The sequence below is a fragment of the Mandrillus leucophaeus genome, unplaced genomic scaffold (assembly GCF_000951045.1).
Source record: "Mandrillus leucophaeus isolate KB7577 unplaced genomic scaffold, Mleu.le_1.0 Scaffold267, whole genome shotgun sequence".
NCBI classification, from domain to species: domain Eukaryota; kingdom Metazoa; phylum Chordata; class Mammalia; order Primates; family Cercopithecidae; genus Mandrillus; species Mandrillus leucophaeus.
The window spans coordinates 3296524-3308622 of NW_012102776.1; the positions used below are offsets into that span (position 1 = coordinate 3296524).

Here is a 12099-nt window from a genome sequence, read left to right on the forward strand (position 1 = left end):
CCAAAACTGTTTCCAGATATTGCCCAATATCTTGGGGGTTGAGGGATATGCAAAATCACCCCTGGCTGAGAACCACTGCTAGAGCAAGGTGGTACAGGGTAAGAAGAGCCACCTGTCTCATTCTCCTTTTTATTCTTCCTCTTTTTCATCTCCAGCATTCTATGGAGAAGGCAGTTGCAAGAAAGTTGGGCTAGTGTTGGTTGCTGCAAACATTAGCCAGTCACTATCCTGGCTTCATGACAGTACAGAGTAAGATTTTGAAGCTCAGTTTTGTGAGCTTCAATAAGAAACATGGAAGAGGCTGATGCATAGCCTCCCCCAGATGAGACACACTATTCCCCCTATTGAGAATATATTAATGATAGGTTCACACTTACTTCTCTGAGCTAATGATGGGAGGTGCAAATGTCCATACTGCTAATACAAATAAGAAAAACATTTATCTAGAATTTCACTTTCTAGCAGCACAAACGTGAGTAGAACTCATTTTATAGGCTATAATGTTCTCAACTGCAACATGGGGATATTGTATGGAGAATTCTATAGGTTACTTCCAGTTTTTGTCTGTCTAGTTTCAATGAACTGGCCAATAGCATAAGAAACTTCTCTGAAAGACCAGTAACAATAATTCATTCATTTCACCAATACATATACTGTGAGTGTCAACTATGTGCAAGGAACTTCACCAGGGTCTAAGAATACAGAAATGAGTAATACAGGAACCTTGCCCTTGTGGAATTTTAGGGGTAGACTAACACGTAAACAAGTGAGTGTCAAAAGATGCACAGTATAAGAAGGCATTAATGATGTAATGAAGAAGAAAGTCGTCACTTTTAATTGAAGGAATAGAAGAAGCTCCCAGTTAAGAGGTAATGCTTGGAGTTTGGAAGGATCAGAAGTAGTTGATAATCCTGCATACCCCTATGATGTGCCAGCCTTTGTGCTAGGATATGTTATTTCCAATCTTGATAAGGTCTCTGCAATTCATTCTTTATTGTAGTTTAACTATGAGAAAACTCAGGCTTGGATAGCTGAAGGGCCTTGCTGATGGCTCTACACTGAGTAAGCAGCAGAGGATGGATTTAAATTCCAGAACCATCATGGAGACTCCTCTAAGCAAAGGAAGTAACATTAATTTGCAGAGTCTATGAACATGCCCCACATAATATTAGAAACATGTTATGCTCAGGGTGTCTGGAGACAGAGTAAAACATGGGCTGGGGTAAGAGAGACAGCTAAAGAGCAGAGAGGAACAAACCACAAAGTATCCTGGTGCAATGCTAGTTTTGGGGTTTTATCATAGGGGAGAGGGAGTTACTGAAGGGTTTTAAGGAGGCAGCAGTTTGGATGGAGCCTTAGAAATACCTCTTAGGCTGTTGTGGGGAAGAGGAGCTGAATTACAATCCTGCAGGCAGAGAGACAAAGGAGAAGAAGATTCTTGGTTGTTGTATAGAAAAGAAATTATGGTGGTCATATCCAGACCAAGAGAAGAAGAAAAAGAAAAAAGGGCTCATAGGGGAAGATATTAAGGAGTTAGAGAGGTATTGGGGGAAATTCACCTCTGATACTCAACGTGGGTTCTTTTCTATTTCCCTAAGTGTCGGCTGGTCTGAGAAATAAAGGGAAAGAGTACAAAAGAAAAATTTTAAAGCTGGGTGTCCGGGGGAGACATCACATGTTGGCCGGTTCCGTGATGCCCCCTGAGCCGTAAAACCAGCAAGCTTTTATTAGCGATTTTTAAAAGGTGAGGGAGTGTATAAATAGGGTGTGGGTCACAGAGATCACGTTTCACAAGGTAATAAAATATCACAAAGCAAATGGAGGCAGGGCGAGATCACAGGACCACAGGATGGGGCAAAATTAAAATTGCTAATGAAGTTTTGGGCACACATTGTCACTGATAACATCTTATCAGGAGACAGGGTTTGAGAGCAGACAACCGATCTGACCAAAATTTATTAGGCGGGAATTTCCTCATCCTAATAAGCCTGGGAGCGCTACAGGAGACTGGGGCTTATTTCATCCCTTTGTCTATGACTGTAAAAGACAGCCGTCCCCAAAGCGGCCATTTTAGAGGCTTCACCTCAGGGATGCATTCTCTTTCTCAGAGATGTTCCTTGCTGAGAAAAAGAATTCAGTGATATTTCTCCTATCTGCTTTTGAAAGAAGAGAAATACGGCTCTGTTCCGCCTGGCTCACTGGTAGTCAGAATTTAAAGTTATCTCCCTTGTTCCCTGAACATTGCTATCATCCTGTTCTTTTTTCAAGGTGCCCAGATTTCATATTGTTCAAACACACATGCTCTACAAACAATTTGTGCAGTTAACGCAATCATCACAGGGTCCTGAGGCAACATACATCCTCCTCAGCTTACGAAGATGATGGGATTAAGAGATTAAAGACAGGCATAGAAAATCACAGGGGTATTGACTGGGGAAATGGTAAGTGTCCATGAATTCTTCACAATTTATGTTCAGAGACTGCAGTAAAGACAGGTGTAAGAAATTATAAAAGTATTAATTTGGGGAACTAATAAATGTCCATGAAAGCTTCACAATTTATGTTCTGCCATGGCTTTAGCCGGTCCCTCCATTCAGGGTCCCTGACTTCCCGCAACAGAGAGGCAAGAAAGGAGTTGCTCATTAATGAAGAAAAAAAATCTCAGTACTTTTTCCAATGGGAAGAGAAGAGACAATGCCTATACCTTCATCCCCAAGTTTTCTTCTATTGCCCAAACTTCATCAAGATGCGATGGGGACTAACACTGGTGGAACATCAAACTCCTGTCAAACAGCTCTCCCTTCTCCCCATGTGCAGTCACCTCCTATGAAGCAAATTCTGTCCAACCCTAAGAGCTACTGTATAGCACCTTCTTGTACTTCAATCATAGCCCTTGTCCCATCCTTAGCTGTTCATACTTTTATTTATTTATATTAAATTATATTTTAAGTTCTGGGATACATGTGCAGAATGTGCAGGTTTGTTTCATAGGTGTACATGTGCCATGGTGGTTTGCTGCACCCATCAACCTGTCATCTAGGTTTTAAGCCCTGCATGCATTAGGTATTTGTCCTACTGCTCTCCCACCCTTGCCCCCCACCTCCTGACAGGCCCTGGTTTGTGATGTTCCCTTCCCTATGTCCATGTGTTCTCATTGTTCTCCCACTTATGAATGAGAACTCCCACTTATGAGTGAGAATATGTGGTGTTTGGTTTTCTACTCCTGTGTTAGTTAGATGAGAATGATGGTTTCCAGCTTCATCCATATGGCTGCAAAGGACATGAATGCATTAATTTTTATGGCTGCATAGTACTCCATGGTGTATACTTGCCACATTTTCTTTATCCAGTCTATCACTGATGGGCATTTGGGTTGGTTCCATGTCCTTGCTATTATCAATACTGCTGAATTACACATACATGTGCATGTGTCCTTTTAGTAAAATGATTTATAATTCTTTGGGTATATACTCAGTAATGGGATTACTAGGTCAAATAGTATTCCTGGTTCTAGATCCTTGAGGAATCGCCACACTGTCTTCCACAATGGTTGAACTAATTTACACTCCCACCAACAGTGGAAAAGCGTTCTTATTTCTCCACATCCTCTCCAGCATTTGTTGTTTCCTGACTTTTTAGTGATCACCATTCTAACTAGCATGAGATTGTATGTCATGGTGGTTTTGCTTTGCATTTCTCTAACGATCAATGATGATGAGTTCTTTTTCATATGTTTGTTGGCTGCATAAATGTCTTCTTTTGAGAATTGTATGTTCATATCCTTTGCCCACTTTTTGATGGGGTTGTTTTTTTCCTTGTAAATTTGTTTAAGTTCCTGTAGATTCTGGACATTAGAACTTTGTTAGATGGATAAATTGCAAAAATTTTCTCCCATTCTGTAGGTTGTCTATTCACTCAGATGATAGTTTCCTTTTCTGTGCAGAAGTTCTGTAGTTTAATTATACCCCATTTGTCAATTTTGGCTTTTCTTCCAATTGCTTTTGGTGTTTTAGTCATGAAGTATTTGCCCATGCCCATGTCCTGAATGGTATTGCCTAGGTTTTCTTCTAGAGTTTTTATGGTTTTAGGTTTATGTTTAAGTCTTTAATCCATCTTGAGTTAATTTTTGTACAAGGTATATGGAAGAGGTCCAGTTTCTTTTTTCTGCATGTGGCCAGCCAGTTTCCCCAACACCATTTATTAAATAGGGAATCCTTTCCCCATTGCTTGTTTTTGTCAGGTTTGTCGAAGAACAGATTGTTGTAGAGGTATGGTGTTTTTTCTGGGGCCTCTGTTCTGTTCCGTTGGTCTATATATCTGTTTTAATACCAGTATCACGCTGTTTTGGTTACTGCAGCCTTGTAGTATAGTTTGAAGCCAGATAGCGTGATGCCTCCAGCTTTGTTCTTTTTGCTTAGGATTGTCTTGGCTATATGGGCTCTTTTTTGGTTCCATATGAAATTTAAAGTAGTTTTTTCTAGTTCTGTGAAGAAAGCCAATGATAGCTTGGTGGGAATAGCATTGAAGTTATAAATTGCTTTGGGCATTATGGCCATTTTCACGATATTGATTCTTCCTATCCATGAGGATGGAATGTTTTTCCATCTGTTTGTATCTTCTCTTATTTCCTTAAGCAGTAGTTTGTAGTTGTCCTGGAAGAGGTCCTTCATGTCCCATTGTTAAGTTGTTATTGTCAATAGTGGCTATTGTCAATAGTAAGTTGTATTCCTAGGTATTTTATTCTCTTTGTAGTGATTGCACAGTGTTTTGTAGCAATTGTGAATGGGAGTTCACTCATGATTTGGCTGTTTTTCTATTATTGGTGTATAGGAATGCTTGTGATTTTTGCACATTGATTTTGTATACTGAGACTTTGCTGAAGTTGCTTATCAGCTTAAGGAGTTTTTGGGCTGAGACAATGGGGTTTTCTAAATATACAATCATGTCATCTGCAAACAGAGACAATTTGATTTCCTCTCTTCCTATCTGAATACCCTTTATTTCCTTCTCTTGCCTGACTGCCCTGGCCAGAACTTCCAATAGTGTGTTGAATAGCAGTGGTAAGACAGGGCTTCCTTGTCTTGTGCCGGTTTTCAAATGGAATGCTTCCAGCTTTTGCCAATTCAGTATGATGTTGGCTATGGGTTTGTCATAAATAGCTCTTAGTATTTTGAGATACGTTCCATCGATACATAGTTTATTGAGAGTTTTTAGCATGAAAGGCTGTTGAATTTTATCAAAGGCCTTTTCTGCATCTATTGATATAATCATGTGGGTTTTTGTCATTGATTCTGCTTATGTCATGGATTATATTTATTGATTTGAGTAAGTTGAACTAGCCTTGCATCTCAGGGATGAAGCCAGGAGCTGTATTTTTGAAAAGATTAACAAAATAAATAGACCACTAGTCAGACTAATAAAGAAGAAAAGAGAGAAGAATCAAATAAACAGAATAAAAAAATGATAAAGGGGGTATCACCACTGATCCCACAGAAATACAAACTACCATCAGAGAATACTATAAACACCTCTACACAAATAATCTAGAAAATCTAGAAGAAATTGATAAATTCCTGGACACATATATCCTCCCAAGACTAAACCAGGAAGAAGTTGAATCCCTGAATAGACCAATAATAAGTTCCGAAGTTGAGGCAGTAATTATTAGCCTACCAATCAAAAAAATGCGAGGACGAGACGGATTCACAGCCAAATTCTACCAGAGGTACAAAGAGGAGCTGGTACCATTCCTTCTGAAACTATCCCAAACAATTGAAAAAGAGGGACTCCTCCCTAATTCATTTTATGAGACCAGCATCATCCTGATACCAAAACTTGGCAGAGACACAACAAAAGAAAATTTCAGGCCAATATCCCTGATAAACATGGATGCAAAAATCCTCAATAAAATACTGGCAAACCAAATCCAGCAACACATCCAAAAGCTTATCCACCATGATCGACTGTTCATGCATTTAATATTGCTTTAACTCTTCTTTAAAACCTGAGCTAGGTTCCTTGAATTCCCCCAGTACCAAGCATACAACAGGTCTCCGTAATTATTTGTTGAATCAGCCACTCTAAATCCCTCTTGACAGTGATAATATATGAGTATAAAAAGATAGATCAAGTAACGCACATGTTTCTTTGTTTTATTTTGATTATATTTTGATTAAAACATACCATGTGTGTCTAGGATGACCGTTTTTCACCCATAAAAGGAGTGAGGATGGGGGACACTTGCCACTTATTATGTATTTTGAGGGTTATGGTATCTATTATGTACAGAGATGCTTTTCCTTTACAAATATGGTTGCTAAGGCTAGTAGTCCAAATGATAAGATGAGGCTGTTGTCATCCAAACTGAAATGTGGTGAGGAACCAGTAAAGCAGATATTATAGAATGGTTAGAAAAGGGTTAAAGAAGGCTGATACTGTGTAATAAGTGCTCAGAAAACAAACTTGCACAGCCACACAGTACAGGAGAGATTAGGATATGAGATTGCTGCAGCTTCACCATCCGGCTCCATCATCATAAAGAGTGTCATTGCCATTGCTAACAGCTGGGAAAACAGAAACCAGTAGTGTTGTTGTTGGGTGTTTTTCTGTGTCAACAAACGTTTTTCAATAGCAAATTGAAGGGATTTTCTCTTAATTGATAATAAGAGCAATGATATCTTCAGAATGAAATCCAGTTTACTGAGGGAAGAAAATGAACGATCGATAGGGATGGTGTTTTTAAGGTTGCAGGGCTGTTTTCTATTTTTATGAACATTTCAAAACATGAATATTGTCTTTCAAAATGGCCACCTGGGTCCTCTCTCTCTCCTAATGTTCCCACGCAGAAAATTAACTAATGAAACATGTAAGCTAAAAGACTGTTTGTTTGAAGGGTATTAAGAAAACAAATTAATTAAGGTGTCTCTTTTTATGGGACTTAAATATGTTTATATTGATATGCAAGTGTGAATTGAATGAGAGAAACATTCCAGCCTACTGAGTTTGTTTTTTGTTTTTTGTTTTTTTTTTTAATGGAATTAAGACACTCCCAGTAGTATGTTACAATACCTCAAGACCACGTGGGTCACTTACATTTTAGAAAGTGCTTTCCCATATCTGATCTCATTTAATCCTATGGCATGCTTGTAACATACAAAGTGTTTTAGAAATGTTCGTAGATTTGGCAAAAGATAGCTGAACTGAAAAATTAATTCTTGTAGAAACATATATTGAGTAACTGTCTTGTGCCCCTGTACTAAGTGACGTCATTGTCTTTGAAGTGTTTCCAGTTCAGTGAAAAAACATAAACTCTGTAAAACAGGTACAGTGAGCTCAGTGCTATCAAAGTGGTAAAATGAGTAGCAAACGTGAACTTGGGGGTGGTACTGTCAGAGAAAGGGATGAATTCGGGGGCTCTGCTTCATACATTAAGGATTCATATTAAGAGAAATAATTCTTAACAAGGCAGCACATAGGAATCAGCTCAGGAGTTTTATAAATGGAACTTTGCAGATGCTTTCCCCATGAGATACTGATTTAGTGAGTCAGGCATCAGTTCTGGACATCTATGTTTAAAAGAAAATTCTAATGCAAACCATTGGTCATTTTCCTGGAATTGTGGTACTTTCTTTCTGCAGTCTAAATTATACTCTATAGTTAAAGCCTGAAGTCTTTGGCCAACTTTCTTTTTTCCCTTTGGCTTTAGGTTTTATTGCTTTTAAATGCAAATACTTTGGGAAGGATAAGGCTTTAAACTGTTACCAGTAGATAACTCATTTCGTTCCCTCTACTTAGATTAAACGATTCCTCACTCCTTCTTCGGGTCAGCTTTCTTCCTCTGTGAATCATTTCCAGAGCACCTTCTCTTTTTTTCTCTATTCTTCCATCCTATAAACCCTCAGATGTATTTTGGTTATCACTGATCTTACCACGACTGACTCACACAACTGTCTGGCAGGGAGGTTTCATATTTTATTTGCATCCCTAGGTCCTTGCTTGGTACCTGCCATGGAGATTGAGAGACACTAAAATGTTTGTAGAAAGAATGAGTTATGTAATTCATTAGAAAATTAGCTTCCAGCCTGGTCTACAAGAAAGATTTGCTAGTTGTTGTGATTTGTGAGGAAATAACTTTTGGGCATTTGGTAAGGATGGAACACAGAGATGGGGTGAGTCAGGTTTGTAGATAATTCTAAGAGAAAACAGGCCACAAAATGTAAGATCTGCTTTGCCATTCTGCCTATAGCTGGCTGAGAAATATTCTATTTTTATATTGAAAATAGCATATATACATTTTTTGTTACACAAGGGATGCTCTTACAAAAGGTTCAGAAGAAAATGGAATCATTTGCAATTGTTTATTCTAACTAATTGTAACATTAAATCAAAATTAGGCACTGGCCTGCAATCTTAAATGAGAGCTCTGCCTTTATAACACTGATTTTTCTTCATAAATGCTTTCGTAGTTAAGACTTTGTGTGTGTGTGTGTGTGTGTGTATGTGTGTATATATATGTGTGTCTATATATATACACACACACACACACAGATATACACTAATTAAAACCCACCTCCCTATCTAGGTTATCTCCTATAGCTAAATAATTTTGTATTAGTTATTCATATTTCTTTTTATCTGTTATAGAGATAGTATAGAGATTAAAATACTAGGGGTTTTATTGTCTTTTTCTTTAAAAAATCTGTTTTTAGCATTTCAGGAAAAAAGAGAATGCCAGAAAATCGTATGGTGTGCTTCTGGCCTTGAATTGCAATGCATTTCAGACACCTGGCTTGTGTTAGAGCCAAAGGAATACATTAAGGCTATGTGCACAGTGTTTTGTAGAATTCTATGAGAAATGAATGCCTTTCTGTAGCAGTGACATCAAGAAACTTCAAGTCCAAATTTACTATTAAGGTTGGAATTTTAATGTCAAAGGTATATTTCAGCTATTTTCATGAATAATTAAGAGGGGACTGACCAAGAAAGGTACATCTAATGTGTCATTGCTGAATATAGCTAGGTACAATTTTTTGCTTCTTGTCCTGCCAACAGTGCCAGGGTTGTGGGCATTGAACTGGGAAGTGGAATCTCACTGCACTAAGTATTCTCTTACTTTATGGGGTTCTCTAGTGTTTTTCTTGTGCCTCTTAAAAGACCTTGAATACTGTTGTGGACTGAGTATTTGTGTCACCCCACAATTCATACTTTGAAATTTAAATGCCCAATATGATAGTGTGTGGAGGTAGGGCCTTAGGGATGTAGGAATGGGAATAGCAACCTTATAAAAGAGACCCCAGAGAGCTTTCACCCTCTTTCCATCATATGTCATGTGAAGCTACTGAAGAATTTGGAATCTACAACCCACAAGAGAGCCCTCACCAAAACCCGACCGTGCTGGCAACTTGATCTCAGTCTCTCAAGCTCCAGTACCATGAGAAATAAATATCTGTTGCTTATAAGCCACGAAGTCTAAGGTACTTTGTTATAACAGCCTGAAATGATGAAGGAAAATGCCTATTTGGATGCTAACCCTCTGCTATGTTTTGAATGACTGTCCTCTCCAAAACTCACGTTGGAACGTAATCCCCAATATAACAATATTGAGAGGTGGGGCCTATAAGAAGTGATTAATCCACTTACTGGTTAATGGATTACTGGGTTAATGGATTAATGTGTTAGCATGGGAGTGGGTTAGTTATCATAGAAGTGTGTCTGTTACAAACAAGTCAGGTTGGCTCTTTCTTGTGAACTCCCTTACTGTGTAATTCTCTATGCTATCTTGGGACTCTGCAGAGAATCCATACCAGCAAGAAGGCCTAGAAGGCCCTCACCATATTCAGCCCCTAGACCTTGGAGTTTCCTAGCCTCCAAAACTGTAAGAAATAAATTTCTCTTTTAAAAAAATTACCCAGTCTCAAGTATTCATTTATAGCAATAGAAAAGGGACTAAGACACCCTCCAAAGACATTTAACGGTAATGGTAATAATAACAGCTCTATCTGTTGTACACAGACTGTGTACCAAACCCGTATATTTTAAAGATAATCTTCAAGCAGCTTTATAATGCAGATGAATCCTTCCCATTTTACAAATGATGAAACAGCAGCTTGGACAGTTTAATTGACATCCCCAGATCTTATAGATAATACACAGATTTGAATTTGAGTGTTTCTGATTCACATACCCTCTACTCTACATAAAACCTAAAAAAAAAAAATCAAGTGAATGGTTTTGGAGTGTTTTAAAAACCTGGAATGCTCTTGAGGCTTCAGTTAAGATCTGCTAGAATGACAGACTATTGGGATTCCAGAGACTTGTGACAATTATTAAGAAGCTCTAAGTCTTTTAAGGCTGCTGCTGCTGTCCATGAGGAAGGCCAGCTCAGCAGTTTCATCAACAGAGGACCCAAATCTTGTCTGCTATGGTGTTACAATTACGCAGTCTGATGTAAGGTCAGGCTAGTATTGGTGCAACTATATGCCTCTTACAGGTTAAAATGTTGCAGAGACTGACTTCAGAATCAGAATACCTGGTTATATGCTTCATTTCTATTCCACAGTTTCCCTGACATTTGACCCTTATAATGCCCCTCCAACCTTGATCCTTACTCTGAACCCAATCCTCACCCCCATTATTCCAATGCCCAGTAAGCCCTGGAGCAAAGCAGCTAAGGGCCCTTGGTACACTGGTATGATTGCAACATCCGAATGGGAGACAGCAAGTCTTTCAGATTCCTATAAACATAAATGATGGTCTCTTTATATACTGTCACTTAATATGTCATTGGGGATAGATTTTTTTGCTTTTACTCCAAAATGTCAAACACATCTTAGGTATTCAATGAATGCTTGTTGGTTCAGCTCAGTTAAATATTTTGAGGCCTGCTGAGCAAAATGCACAGTAACAGATGCTGCAGGTGTGAGCCATTCCCTACCTTCAAGGAGCTTTTGCTTTAGTAGAGATAGTGAGGCATGCATGTGGGTTTTTATGGATTAAAAAGACTGGAAAGAAATGTACTGTGAAAAGCAGCACAAGACAAGGATGCCCTCTCTCAGCACTCTATTCAATATAGTATTGAAGTTCTGGCCAGGGCAATCCGGCAAGAGAAAGAAATAAAGGACATCCAAATAGGAAGAGAGAAAGTCAGAATATCCCTGTTTGTAGATAACATGATCCTGTATCTAGAAAACCCCATCATCTCAGCCCAAAAGCTTTTTACACTGATAAACACCTTCAAGAAAGTCTCAGCACACAAAATCAATGTGCAAAAATCACTAGCATTCTTATACACCAAACAGGCAAGCTGAAAGCCAAATCAGGAACAAACTCCCACTCACAATTGCCACAAAAAGAATAAAACATACTTAGCAACACAGCTGAGTGGGGAGGTGAAAGATCCCTACAAGAAGAACTACAAACACTGCTCGAAGAAATTAGAGATGACACCAACAAACTGAAAAACATTCCATGCTCATGGATAGAGAGAAGCAGTATCATGAAAATGGCCATACTGCCCAAAGAAATTTATATATTCAATGCTATTCTCATTAAACTACCACTGACATTCTTCACGTAATTGGAAAAAAACTACTTTAAAATTCACATGGAATCAAAAAGACCCCAAATAGCCAAGGCAATCCTAAACAAAAATGACAAAGTTAGAGGCATCACGCAACCTGACTTCAAACTATACTTACAGGGTTACAGTAACCAAAACAGAGTGTCACTGGTACAAACAGACACATAGACCAATGGAACAGAATACAGAACTGCAAAATAAGACCACTCACCTACAATTATCTGATCTTTGACAAACCTGACAAAAATAGGCAATGGGGAAAAGATTCTTTATTCAGTAAATGGTGCTGGGAGAACTGGCTAGCCATATGCAGAAGATTGAAACTGGACCTCTTTCTTACACCATATACAAAAATTAACTCACGATGGATTAATGACTAAAATGTAAAACTTAAAACTAAAAAAATTCTGAAAGACAACTTAGGCAATACCATTCAGGACATGGGCATGGGCAAAGATTTCATGACAAATATGCCAAAAACATTTGCAACAAAAGCAAACGTTGGCAAATGGGATCTAATG

General features: G+C 38.4%; 1 protein-coding gene across 1 annotated transcript in view; it reads right to left on the reverse strand.

Annotated features, from left to right (window-relative positions):
- Positions 1-12099, reverse strand: part of PDGFD (platelet derived growth factor D) — a gene marked incomplete at its 5' end in the record, with an annotated part of 263054 nt that overhangs the window by 61347 nt on the left and 189608 nt on the right. The gene's annotated exons all lie outside the window — the stretch shown is intronic.